Source organism: Palaemon carinicauda, chromosome 1 (assembly GCF_036898095.1).
Source record: "Palaemon carinicauda isolate YSFRI2023 chromosome 1, ASM3689809v2, whole genome shotgun sequence".
Lineage (NCBI taxonomy): Eukaryota > Metazoa > Arthropoda > Malacostraca > Decapoda > Palaemonidae > Palaemon > Palaemon carinicauda.
The window spans coordinates 111486396-111500633 of record NC_090725.1 but is presented as its reverse complement, the minus strand read 5'-3'; the positions used below and the strand labels follow the sequence as shown (position 1 = coordinate 111500633).

General features: G+C 44.0%; 1 protein-coding gene across 1 annotated transcript in view; it reads left to right on the top strand.

Annotated features, from left to right (window-relative positions):
* Positions 1–14238, top strand: part of LOC137650926 (uncharacterized) — a 144421-nt gene that overhangs the window by 107991 nt on the left and 22192 nt on the right. The window lies entirely within an intron of this gene.

The following is a 14238-nucleotide window of genomic DNA, read 5'->3' as shown; positions in this document are numbered from 1 at the left end:
ATTAGTTAACATAACAGTAATGTGAATACATAATGAATACACTAACATAATAAAAATTAAAAGAAAAAGTATCAGTGTGACACCACTAGCTGTTTATGTACAAAGTTCTAAGCAGAAGGCTAAGTCTGAAGCATGATGCAACTTTTGAGCCGTCGACTGTTTGGCGTGTGGGGTAGCGTGATGTAGATATGACACTTTATACTAAAATCACTTTGAACACTGGATATGTGCGGTTTTTTTACATCATAACATGATCCTGCACAAATGGACTGAAATAAGAGATGCACGCGCAAGTAGAGATGGTGTGAGACATGAGGCCAAGTCAGCGAGAGATGGGGTATTGTGCTGTGTGGAGAGGGAAGCGACGCAAAGTATGCCGGGTGCAGAGGAGCGCAGTCAGTTTGAAATCATTTGGCCGCAAGAGTACTTGTCACAAAACCACGAATACGTTATTTTTTTATCTAATGGATTATACGGTTCTCTGTAATGCGAATGACCGAATCTGCGAGGGTAGAACCCGTGAATATCAAGGGCTAAATGTACCTTCAAAATGAGGCTTTATGTAATGTATACTTAATTTTTCAATATTTAACTTAGCCGGTGATTATATAGCTGCAACTCTGTTGCTCGACAGACAACTCTACGGCAAAAACTCGCCAGCGATCGCTACACAGGTTGCGGGTGCGCCCAACAGCGCCACCCGTCGTCCAGACACCCAGCACTCAATGTAAACAAAGACTCAATTTTCTCTCTGTCGAGGTGTCGACAAGACGTACTTTACTCGCTGTTGCTAAACTGGAGTTTTTCACATCTATTTGGTGAAGTACTATATTCTAGTTTTGAGCTTTCGCTATGCAGGTGTTTTATCTTCATCTTAAATCTTGAACTCGCTTTGGATAGATTTAATTATGGTGACAAAGAGAGTATGGACTTTCTTTCACTTTTAAATGGCCGACCCTTCCCTTAGACGGAAGTGTGTTTAGGCTTTTAGTATTATCTTATCACGTTATAGATTTTCCTCTATATATTTTATATCTCTCCGCCTTTATTAGGCCTCTTCGATTAACTTTCCATTTATTATAAACATAAAAATAAATTTTAATGTTTTGTTTATATGCGACCTTTCCTGGGAGTAGGCGGTCCTAACTTGGAAACCGAAGTTAATCAACGTTGAGCCCTTTATATCGTAAATAGCTTTTAAAGAGCTAAGGATTTAAAACTTTTTAAATGTAATATTTTATGAAAGAATTTCTTTGATAGTCTTCGTACTGTTTTCAAAGATGAACTAACGTTTAGTTTTTTTATGCTACGCAGTTGTTGACGTTCAGGACGTTCAACATGCGCTCTATCGTTACGATAGAGAGAGAGTGTATCACGGTTTCACTTTGCAGTAAGAGTAAATCGATTCTGACGTTTTGTTCATTCTTTCTTAGCTTAAATGTTTTAAATTCTATTTTAAAGGAACTTTTTATTTGAAAAACCTTTCAGTTTTTTCCTTTAGTCAAATACTGTAACATGTTTTTTTGACGAAATATAATTGGGCTCTTCTCTTAGGTGCGAAATCAAGAGAGAAAGAGAGAGAGAGATAGAGACGGAGGGAGAGAGAGGAGAGAAAACGTTCCGTTCAAGCGGGTAACGTTGTTCTCGAGTTACTCTCGTCCCTAGTCGCTGTACGGGGAGGAAGGATAAAACGTTTTTAGTTTTTTATTCTCGTCCCCAGGTTATGTGCGGTGAGAGATTAAAAACGTAGTTATATGAACTAGTGTTTAGTCTCTTTCCCAGCCACTGATTTTTAAATGTAAAATATGTTTTCTGTTTTTTGCTGGTATTAATGAGCTTGCATTATACGACTGATTTCGCAATTACTACCTTTTGATGAAGGGTAGAATTGCGTGTTTCAGGTAGAAATCAGTAAAAGTTTCGATTTCAGTGAAATTAGTGCAAAACAGAAAATCGAAGTGATAAAGTGATATGCGCAAAGTGTTACAGTGTTGCGTCCGAGGGTTCGTCTGTTCGTGCCTGTCGTTCACCTAGTCCGGGACCTCTTGCATGCTCCCAAGCCCAGGGGAGAAGTAATGTCAAACGACTTATGGGTTCGAGAGGCCTTGATCAACGAACAGACGTTTTCCCTCTATGGTATCGGGTGTATCTTACCAAGATCTCCCCTACCATAAGACGAGAGAGACGTTGTTTCTCCTCGTCATCCGAAGGCTTTTCGCCTAAGAAACCTGTCAAGGTTTCGAAGCCCTTAAGCGAAAGTCAGTCCTTTCAGGACAGGTCCAGCGTCCTGGTTACAACCATTAGGACAGTTCTGACCCTATGCAGTCATCGGATAACTGCTCGCCGCCTAACAAAAGCGTAACACAGACTCCGAGAGTCTTTTTTTGTTGGCAAAGTGTTGCGGTCACAGACGTTACCCTCGTCTCTTACCACAACCATTTCCGTTGATCCTTAATGGGTTGTATGGCAAGACATGCAGTATATGCTTGCCTCCCTTATGGAAGACTATTCTGCCGATTAGTCCGTTGAGTCTAGCCGTTTATCTCATCGATATCCTGGCTTTCAGCCAACCTAACGTTCCTTTGTGCTTACTGTTGACGTTGGCGTAGCTTAGTCACGTCAGTCAGGTTGTTGAGAACCACACTCGATGCGGTCTCGTGTGGTTTTTCAGCCGCATTTGGACGTTAGGCCACTTGCTGATGCTCCTGTTGACGTTCAAGACGTTCACTAACAATCGGAGTTGACTTGTTTTGACGTTGTGCGTCAACCTCCGCATTCTAGAGTTGTTTTGACTGCTCAGTCTAGGCAGTCAAAGCAGTCTCGAGTGGACGCTGTGCGTCCTCACGCACCTGTTGTGGTTGACAGTTCAGTTGTTGACAGTTCACAGACTGTCAAGCAGTTACATGACGTTGCGTTCTGGTCCGCTACTCATGCACCAGTGAGTGTGGACTCTGCTTGTAAAGCATTGCCACCACGGTAGGTCTCTCCCTTGCTTGAGACTCAGCTTTTATCGGACAAGGTTCCTGTAGATGAGGAAGTTGCTGTTCCCCCTCCTACTGATATTCCCTTGAGGACTCTGTCAGATGGAGAGGAGCCTAAAGCTGCTTAGCCCCCTATGGACTTTAATTAAATCATGATGATTTTTTTAAGGATCTTTGTCCGGATCTTTTTGTAACTGCTGCTCCTCATTCGCCTAAACTAGAGGATTGTCTATTCATATCTGTTGTACATGTTATAATTATTATATGATCCTATTTCATTCATGTGCATTATAGGATCCTATTTCATTTATGTGTATTGTGTCGTCTATACATTATGTGCATTATAGGATCCTATTTCATTTATGTGTATTGCGTCATCTATACATTGGCGCTCATTTGTGAGAATGTAAGCAAACAGTGTTTCGGTTTGGCAGCTCATTTACTCGCTGCGTATATGGTACAGTATTATTGTCTATAGACTTTAGCTAAACTTTATTATCTATTATATGCTAGCAGCAAATGGTTCATTAGCTAGCTGTGTATACTGTGAATTTACTAACTGACCCATATATGCTATTAGGTGTCAGTGTAATTTCATATTGAATTTATTTTGACTGCCGATGCAAATGCCATTTTATTTCTCATCATGCTATCTTTCATTGCAGATATTATCATTGTCATGTGATGCCTTCCAAGTGATAATAAACATTTCATGAACAAAAAGTGAATCTTATTTATGATAATATCAGTGATCTTGCTACATTACAATGCCTGCTGTACAATGCCCCATCGACAATTGCAATTATGTGACCCCCGACCTGTCTGACGCCATTGTTGCTGCCCTACTGACCGCCCATTGCATAAACCACACAGCTGCTGCTCGACCAGGTGCTGTAGCGCAACATGCACAAGTGGAAAAGGTTAAGAGGCCTACCATCACTGCCGCAGGAACCACTGAGGAATGGTCATATTTTTTAATAAGGTGGGATGAATATGTAAATGCCACAGCCATTAACGGGCAAGAAGCTGTTGTTCAGCTGCTAGAGGGTTGTGAAGATCAATTGCGTAAAGATGTGACTAGAGCTGCTGGAGGCAGCCTCCTCGCAAAACCTATTGCCGAAGTCATTGCTGCCATTCGAGCCCTAGCCGTACGTGAAGAAAATGTAATGGTGGCACGGGTCACACTCCATAATATGAGGCAAGACAGAGACGAACCCATCCGAGCAATTGGAGCCAGATTAAGGGGGCAAGCTGGTATATGTAAATTCCTCCTAGATTGCCCTTCTTGCGATAGTGAAGTGAATTATACCGAGCCAATTATTCAGGATATCCTTATCAGAGGCATTGAAGACCAGGAGATACAACTTGACCTGTTGGGTAACACAAATCAAAACATGACACTAGAAGAAGTTTTTAGATTTGTAGAAAGAAAAGAAGCCGGTAAACGCTCAGCGTTTTTATTCACGGAATCCCCAAGCACCGATGCCTCAAGTTCGTACAAAAAATTTAACCGAACCAGGATTGTGAAACATGACTTAAATAAACCTGCTTCTGATGTGAGTTGCTCTTATTGTGGTAAAACAGGGTATGGCAGAAAGGCCCCTGCAAGTCTCAGAAAATCAGAATGCCCTGCATTTGATAAAACATGCCTTTCTTGCAATAAATTACACCATTTTGCTTCAGTTTGCAGGAAGAAATCACCTCAGGCAAGTGGAATACAATCACATGCTGCAATCAAACCTGAAGATAATGCTGTGTTTAATGAACTTTGTTCTGTCACCACATATCATAACAACTCATCCATTACACTTGATCACCATCAGTATGACGCTATGTCAAAATCATGGATTAAAAGGCCCTCTGGGCCCCAACCATTCATTAACCTCAAAATATCCACTTCCTCAGAAGACTATTCCCACTTCGGCTTCAAACTTCACGCCCCACCGAAAGCAGCAGTGGTTCGAGTAATGGCAGACACAGGCTGTCAGAGTTGTCTGGCAGGTATCCATGCTCTGAATAAACTTCACATCAAGCATTCTGATCTGATTCCAGTTAATATCTCCATGAAAGCTGCCAACAGTAAAGGCATAAATATTCTAGGAGCCGTTATTCTTCGCTTTACAGGTACCAACAACAGGGGTAAATTGGTTGAAACCAGACAAATCACCTATGTCACCGACAACTCTGACAAGATTTACTTGAGCAAAGAGGGCTGCATCGCCTTAGGTATAATCTCTTCCACCTTCCCCTGCATTGGCGAAGCGACACAGGAAACATCATCGACTAATATTCAGACAGAGGAATGCTCGTGCCCCCAGAGACAACTTCCCCCACCACCACCCCAAAAGTTACCATTCGCTGCAACGGAGGCTAATAGAGAGAAGTTGCAGAAGTTCCTCCTAGAGCACTACGCATCCAGCACTTTTAATACATGTGAACACCAAAAGCTACCCATGATGTCAGGACCCCCGTTAAAATTAATGATTGATCCACATGCTGAACCAGTAGCGGTACATACCCCTATACCCGTTCCCCTTCACTGGCAGGATGAGGTAAAACAAGGACTGGACCAGGATGTGAACCTAGGAGTCCTCGAACGGGTGCCCATAGGCGAGCCTGTCACATGGATGAGCCGTATGGTAGTTTGCGCCAAGAAGAATGGTAATCCCCGTCGCACAGTAGATCTGCAAGCCCTCAACCTCCATGCCACTCGCGAAACACACCACACACCATCCCCTTTCCATCAAGCTCGTGCAGTGCCAGCAGGTAAACGTAAAACCGTCTTAGATGCCTGGAATGGATACCACAGCGTACCGCTACGGCCCGAAGACCGTCACCTAACAACATTCATCACACCATGGGGCCGCTACAGGTATTGCACGGCCCCACAAGGATACATAGCTTCTGGTGACGGCTATTCCAGACGATACGACGAACTGGTCGGTCATATCCCGAACAAAACCAAGTGCATCGATGACACGTTGCTCTGGGCAGACAACATAGAGGAGAGTTTCTTCCAGACAGTACAATGGTTAGATATTTGTGGTCATAATGGTATCATTTTAAATCCTGACAAGTTTGTTTTTTCAGCTAACACTGTCCAGTTTGCGGGGTTTGAAATCACACCAGATTGCGTCCGGCCATGTGAGAAATATTTGTCTGCAATACGCGATTTCCCCACACCAAAAAACATAACCGACGTGCGCTCCTGGTTTGGCCTCATCAATCAAGTCTCTTATGCCTTCTCTATGACCAAACGCATGACCCCGTTTCGTAACTTTTTGCGCCCTGGCAACCCTTTCTGTTGGGACAGACACATGGACACCCTTTTTGAGGAATCTAAAGATCACATAATCGACGAAATCAAGAGGGGCGTTCAGATCTACGATAAAGAAAAACCAACATGCCTTGCTACCGACTGGTAAATCAGGCATTGGGTTCTGGCTCACCCAAAAACACTGCCTGTGCACACCAACCCGGCCATTTTGCTGCAAATCGGGCTGGAAAACCACCTTAATTGGGAGTAGATTCACACACCCAGCAGAGTCTCGTTATGCACCCATTGAAGGAGAGGCCTTGGCTGTAGTGGAAGCCCTTAACAAAACCAGATTCTTTGTCCTTGGATGCCCTAGCTTGTTCATCGCAGTGGACCACAAGCCCCTACTTAAAATCTTTGGTGATCGATCTTTTGAAGACATCTCCAACGCTCGCCTTCGAAACTTAAAAGAAAAGACACTACGATACCGCTTCGAAATGGTCCATGTTCCTGGCACAAAACACAAAGCAGCCGACACGCTCTCACGACATCCCACAGGCAATGGTCCTCCAATGAAACTACGTTTGCAGGACGACATCGCATCCATGCACTCCTGCAGTGATGAAATAAAGGATGATATCGACTCTGCCCTGCAGTGTGCACACGTTACATCCCTGCAAACCCTCGGCTCAGTGACGTGGGACAAAGTTCAAACTGTAACTAACAGCTGCCCGGACTTTCAACATCTGATCTCACTGATTGAAAATGGCATCCCCGAGGCTAAGAATGACGTACCACCGCATCTCCACGAATACCATAAGTTCCGCCACGAATTGTATACTGTAGACGGTGTAGTCATCTACAAAGACAGAATTGTGATCCCCCCCACCCTTCGTAAACAAGTACTCCAAGCCCTTCATGCGGCTCACCAGGGAATCACCTCGATGACAGCACGAGCAGATTCGTCTGTATTTTGGCCCGGCATCTCTAAAGATCTCCAAGACACACGTATGAACTGTTATCACTGTAACCGCATTGCACCTTCCCAACCCGCCCTTCCCCCACATCCACAAAACCCTCCTGCCTATCCATTTCAGCATATTTGTGCCGATTTTTTCCACTACAAAGGACAACAGTACCTCGTTGTAGTGGACAGGTATTCAAATTGGCCTGTCATCGAACGCGCAGCAGATGGTGCCACTGGGCTTATCAACAGTCTACGGAGGATATTCGCAACATATGGAATCGCTGATGAGCTTTCCTCTGATGGTGGCCCAGAGTTCTCTGCAAAAATCACTCAAGATTTCCTTCAGGCTTGGGGGGTCGACCATCGTCTTTCCTCAACCTATTTTCCCCATTCTAATTGTAGGGCAGAGGTTGGCGTTAAAATAGCGAAAAGACTCCTCACCGACAACACTGGGCCCACAGGAGACCTGAACATCGACGCCTTTCAGCGCGCCGTCCTTCAATACCGGAATACCCCTGACAAAGAAACCAAAGTTTCTCCAGCTATGTGTATCTTCGGAAGGCCCATTAAGGATTTCATCCCCATCTTGCCAGGAAAATACAACCCCCATCCCACTTGGAGAAGCACCCTCGCACAACGCGAGGAAGCACTCCGGAATCGCCATATGAGAATGGCCGAGTACTGGACCGAGCACACTAAGCGGCCCCCGCCATTGAGAGTTGGCGACAACGTCCGCATCCAAAACCAGACAGGCCCGAACCCATTAAAATGGGACAAAACAGGCGTTGTGTCCGAAGTGCGTCAATTCGATCAGTACATTGTCAGGGTCGATGGCTCTGGAAGGGCTACTCTTCGCAACAGACAATTTCTGAGGAAATACATCCCTGCTATTCCAAGACGACCACGATTAACCATTGGATACCCAATTCCCCAGCACGAGAAATCACGTCAACACCCATCATCGCCACCAGAACCTGATACAGAACCGCACTCTACTGATCGACTGGAAGTGCCATACCCTGCGCCTACATCTCCCACAGATGCCACACCACCCCCATCACCACGTCCTCAATCTCCCATAACACCTGTTCACCACCCACAGGCACCTGACGCAGCACTACATGATGCACACCCTGATGCCTCTCCTGATAATTTCTTTCAAGCTCCCCCAAGTGCCCTTCCGGATCGTCCTCAGAGGCTGCGCAAGAAGCCTGCCTACTTGACTGACTATGATTGTAATACGTATTGATTCGTTTTTGCAGACCAATACTTTTCCACCCTTTATTTATCTTAATGATATTATATTTTTCATTCAGCTATGCTCCATAGCCACATAGCTAATATTCTTTTATAAAGTAGTTTTCATATATTGCTCTAACATGTTCAGTTTTGTTTTTGAGTTTTCTTATTAGTACCCCAAAAAAAACTTGGGAGGAGGTAGAGGATTGTCTATTCATATCTGTTGTACATGTTATAATTATTATATGATCCTATTTCATTCATGTGCATTATAGGATCCTATTTCATTTATGTGTATTGTGTCGTCTATACATTATGTGCATTATAGGATCCTATTTCATTTATGTGTATTGCGTCATCTATACATTGGCGCTCATTTGTGAGAATGTAAGCAAACAGTGTTTCGGTTTGGCAGCTCATTTACTCGCTGCGTATATGGTACAGTATTATTGTCTATAGACTTTAGCTAAACTTTATTATCTATTATATGCTAGCAGCAAATGGTTCATTAGCTAGCTGTGTATACTGTGAATTTACTAACTGACCCATATATGCTATTAGGTGTCAGTGTAATTTCATATTGAATTTATTTTGACTGCCGATGCAAATGCCATTTTATTTCTCATCATGCTATCTTTCATTGCAGATATTATCATTGTCATGTGATGCCTTCCAAGTGATAATAAACATTTCATGAACAAAAAGTGAATCTTATTTATAAACGTCAGAGCTTACACTAGGCCTAGCTACTTCGAAGCCGTTGTTTTTAAGCTAGTGCTCTCTCGCTCTCCTAGAGAGCTTTACGTTGGCTAGGCGACTGGTTTTTCACCAGGAGGAGTTTGGGGGATACAGCCTTTGCTTTCCCTTCTTTTAAACTGGTTTATAGAGCGAGAGTCTGATATGACACGAGAGAAGTTCTCGGCTTGGGAGTTCATGCCTCTGCCCAGATAGACTTCCCAATTCTCGTAGACTCTCCCTGGCGCCTGGCCAGGAGACGCTCCAAGTTTTTTACAGGTCAACTTCACAGCTGTTTTCGAGCCTTTGAAGTTTTGCTGTACTATTATGTCATGCATAACAAGGCTTTCAGGGATGGTAAGCGGTACCTCCTCAGTCGCTAACCCCGTCTGTTGCCGCACCTGCTCCCGTAGACCCTAAATGGGCTTTGCTGCAAGACATGCAGTCCAAGCTTGCGTCCTTGATAGAGGACTTTAATGCGGAGAAGGTTGCTACCGAACCTTCTGGCCAACAACCTTCCAACCGGTCGGTTGTGCGCCCTGTTGACGCTGAGGTAACCTACTCGCGTCTGCCAGTTGAGGTGGTTCCTCCACCGATGCGACCCAGTGTGGGTTGCCAGCCGCACGTTGACGTTAAGCGACGCTCGGAGGTGGTTGTTGACGTTCAGGACGTTCAACAACCAGCAGAGGTGACTTGTTTTGACGCAGTGCGTCAACCTCAGCAACCCGGTAGGGTGTTGACTGCACAACCCAGACGGTCTAGACAGTCTCGGGTTGACGCTGTGCTTCCTCGCGCACCCATGGTTGTTGACAGTTCACAGACTGTGCAGCAGTTCCATGATGTTGCGTCCGGCTCCGTCACGCATGCACCAGTGCGACCGGACTCAGCGAGCCAGACGTTGCCCACTCCGTTGCCGTTTCCTCATCAGTTTTCGGATGAGGAACCCTCTGATGAGGACGTTGCTGAACAACAAGACGATCAGCCCCCAGAATAGATCAAGCCCTGCTATCCATCCAGAAGATGCTGAAGAAGGAACGCTGCTCAGTCAGGCTGTGGATGAGTCTGGTAGGGACGCTGTCATCCGTGGAACAATTTGTGTCACTAGGAAGACTACACCTCCGTCCTCTTCAATACCATCTAGCTTTTCACTGGAAAAAGGACAAGACGCTAGAAGCGGTCTCGATCCCGGTTTCCGAAAAGATAAAGTCTTGTCTGACTTGGTGGAAGGACAATATCAACCTAAGAGAGGGTCTTCCCCTGGCTGTTCAGACTCCCAACCACGTTCTCTTCTCGGACGCATCGGACGTGGGCTGGGGCGCGACACTTGACGGTCGGGAATGCTCAGGACTGTGGAACTCGAGTCAGAGGAGCATGCATATCAACTGCAAGGAGCTGTTGGCAGTACATCTGGCCTTGAAAAGCTTCAAGTCTCTCCTTCGAGGCAAAGTGGTGGAAGTTAACTCGGACATCACCACGGCCTTGGCGTACATCTCCAAACAAGGAGGTACCCACTCACTGACGTTGTACGAGATCGCAAGGGACCTGCTCATCTGGTCAAAAGGTCAAGACATCTCCCTAGTAACGAGGTTCATCCAAAGCGACTTGAACGTCATAGCAGATTGTCTCAGTCGGAAAGGGCAAGTAATTCCAACCGAATGGACCCTCCACAAGGATGTGTGCAAGAGACTTTGGGCCACTTGGGGTAAAACCATCCATAGATCTCTTTGCAACCTCGCTGACCAAGAGGCTTCCAATCTATTGCTCTCCAGTCCCGGACCCAGCAGCAATACATATAGATGCTTTCCTCCTAGATTGGTCACATCTGGATCTCTACGCATTCCCACCGTTCAAGATTGTCAACAAGGTACTGCAGAAGTTCGCCTCTCACTAAGGGACAAGGTTGACATTAGTTGCTTCCCTCTGGCCCGCGAGAGAATGGTTCACCGAGATACTTCGATGGTTAGTAGACGTTCCCAGTAGTCTTCCTCTAAGGGTAGACCTTCTACGTCAGCCACACGTAAAGAAGGTACTCCAAAGCCTCCACGCTCTTCGTCTGACTGCCTTCAGACTATCGAAAGACTCTCGAGAGCTAGAGGCTTTTCGAAGGAAGCAGCCAGTGCGATTGCTAGAGCAAGGAGAGCGTCTTCCATTAGAGTCTACCAATCGAAGTGGGAAGTCTTCCGAGACTGGTGCAAGTCAGTTTCTGTATCCTCGACCAGTACCTCTGTAGCTCAAATAGCTGTTTTTCTCTTATACCTGAGAAAAGGACGATCCCTTTCAGCTCCCACTATCAAGGGCTACAGAAGCATGTTGGCATCGGTCTTCCGGCATAGAGGCTTAGATCTTTCCAAACATAAAGATCTGCAAGACCTCCTTAAGTCTTTTGAGACCACCAAGGAGCGTCGTTTGGCTACCCTGGATGGAATTTAGACGTGGTACTAAGATTCTTCATGTCAGACAGGTTGGAGCCGTTACAATCAGCCTCCCTAAAAGATCTCACTCTTAAGACTCTTTTCCTGGTATGCTTAGCCTCGGCTAAAAAAGTCAGTGAGATTCATGCCTTCAGCAAGAACATCGGATTTTGTCAGAAAAAGCCACTTGTTCGCTACAACTTGGTTTTCTAGCCAAAAATGAGCTGCCTTCTCGGCCTTGGCCTAAATCTTTCGATATCCCCAGCTTATCGGAGATCGTAGGCAATGAACTAGTAAGAGTCTTATGCCCTGTTAGAGCTCTTAAGTTCTATTTAAAGCGTACTAAACCTTTACAAGGCCAATCTGAAGCTTTATGGTGTTCAGTTAAGAAACCATCCTTGCCTATGTCAAAGAATGCTTGGTCAGACTTTATCAGATTGTTAATACGAGAAGCTCATTCACATCTGAGTGAGGAAGACCGAACTTTGCTTAAGGTGAAGACGCACGAAGTTAGAGCTGTATCAACTTCCGTGGCCTTTAAGCAAAATATATCTCTGCAAAGTATAATGGACGCAACCTATTGGAGAAGCAAGTCAGTGTTCGCGTCATTTTACTTGAAAGATGTCCAGTCTCTTTACAAGAACTGCTACACACTGGGACCATTCGTAGCAGCGAGTGCAGTAGTGGGTGAGGGCTCAACCACTACAATTCCCTAATTCCTTATCCTTTTAATCTGTCTCTTGAAATGTTGTTTTTTTATGGGTTGTCCGGAAGGCTAAGAAGCCTTTCGCATCCTGGTTGATTTGGCGGGTGGTCAAAGTCATTTCTTGAGAGCGCCTAGATTAAGGGTTTTGATGAGGTCCTGTTGTATGGGTTGCAACCCTTGATACTTCAGATCCTAGGGGTCGATCAGCATCCTAAGAGGATCGCGAGGCTCCGTAAGGAAGACTTACTTAAAAGGCAGAGTAATTGTTCAAGTCGACTTCCTTACCAGGTACCTATTTATTTTGTTTTTGTTATTTTGATAACTTCTAAAATGAAATAAAAACTCTTAGCTCATAAAAGTGTAAACATATATTGCTGGTCTCTACCCACCCCCCTGGGTGTGAATCAGCTATATAATCACCGGCTAAGTTAAATATTGAAAAATGTTATTTTGATAATAAAATAAATTTTTGAATATACTTACTCGGTGATTATAAATTAAATGACCCTCCCTTCCTCCCCAATAGAGACGCAGTGGGACGAGGAGAAAATTGAGTCTTTGTTTACATTGAGTGCTGGGTGTCTGGACGACGGGTGGCGCTGTTGGGCGCACCCGCAACCTGTGTAGCGATCGCTGGCGAGTTTTTGCCGTAGAGTTGTCTGTCGAGCAACAGAGTTGCAGCTATATAATCACCGGGTAAGTATATTCAAAAATTTATTTTATTATCAAAATAACATATTTATGCAAAGTAAAATTATACTGTATAGACAACAAATTGTTTCTTCTATATACAGTTCACTATATATAATAATTTTAAATATTTAACTTAGCCGGTGAATATATAATAGCTGAGCCTCCGGCGGCTCGACAGAAAAAACACACAAAAACTCGCGAGCAATCACTATGAAGGTTGCGGGTGTGCCCACTAGCGCCAACTATCGGCCAGATACCGCATATACATGTAAACAGACCCAATTTTTCTCTGTCGGCCTTAACGACAAGACGTATCAATACTCGCTGTATAACCTGGAGTTTTCTCAACATATTTGGTGAAGTACTTCCTTTTGGTTTGAGCTTTCGCAGTGCAGGTGTTTTATCTTCAACTTGAATCTTGAACTCGTTTTTGGATAGATTTAATTTTTGATGACTTTGGATTGTTTTTTGGACTTTCTTTGACTTTTAAATGGCCGACCCTTCCCTTAGTACGGAAGTGTGTTTTAGGCTTTTAGCAATTATCTTATCACGTTATAAATTGTTGTTGTTAACTATATATTTTATATCTCAACCGCCTTTATTAGGCCTCTTCGATTAGCTTTCCATTTATAATAAACATCAAGATAAATTTTAATGATTTGTTTATATGCGACCTTTCCTATTCCTCCTCTAATCCGAGAGTAGGCGGTCCTAACTTGGAAACCGAAGTTAAACAACGTTGAGCCCTTTCAATCGTAAATAACTTTTACAGAGCAAATGATTTAAAACTTATTAAATAAATATTTTTTAGTAAATATTTTATGATAGATTTTCTTTGAATAGTCTTCGTACTGTTTCAAAGATGAACTAACGTTTAGTTTATTTATGCTACGCAGTTTGCGCTCTATCGTTATGATAGAGAGAGAGAGAATCACGGTTTCACTTTGCAGAAAGAGTAAATCGATTCTGACGTTTTGTTCATTCTTCTTTCAAACTTAAATGTTTTAAATACTATTTTAAAGGAACTTGTTAATTAAAAAACCTTTCAGTTTTTTCCTTTGGTCAAATAACCTGTTTATTGACGAAAGGTAAGTGGGCTCTTCTCTTCGGTGTGAAATCAAGAGAGAGAGAGAGAGAGAGAGAGAGAGAGAGAGAGAGAGAGAGAGAGAGACGGAGAGAGAGAGAGGAAGAGAGAACGTTCCGATCTTTATTCTCGTCCCAAGCGAGTAACGTTCTCGAGTCAGTTTTTT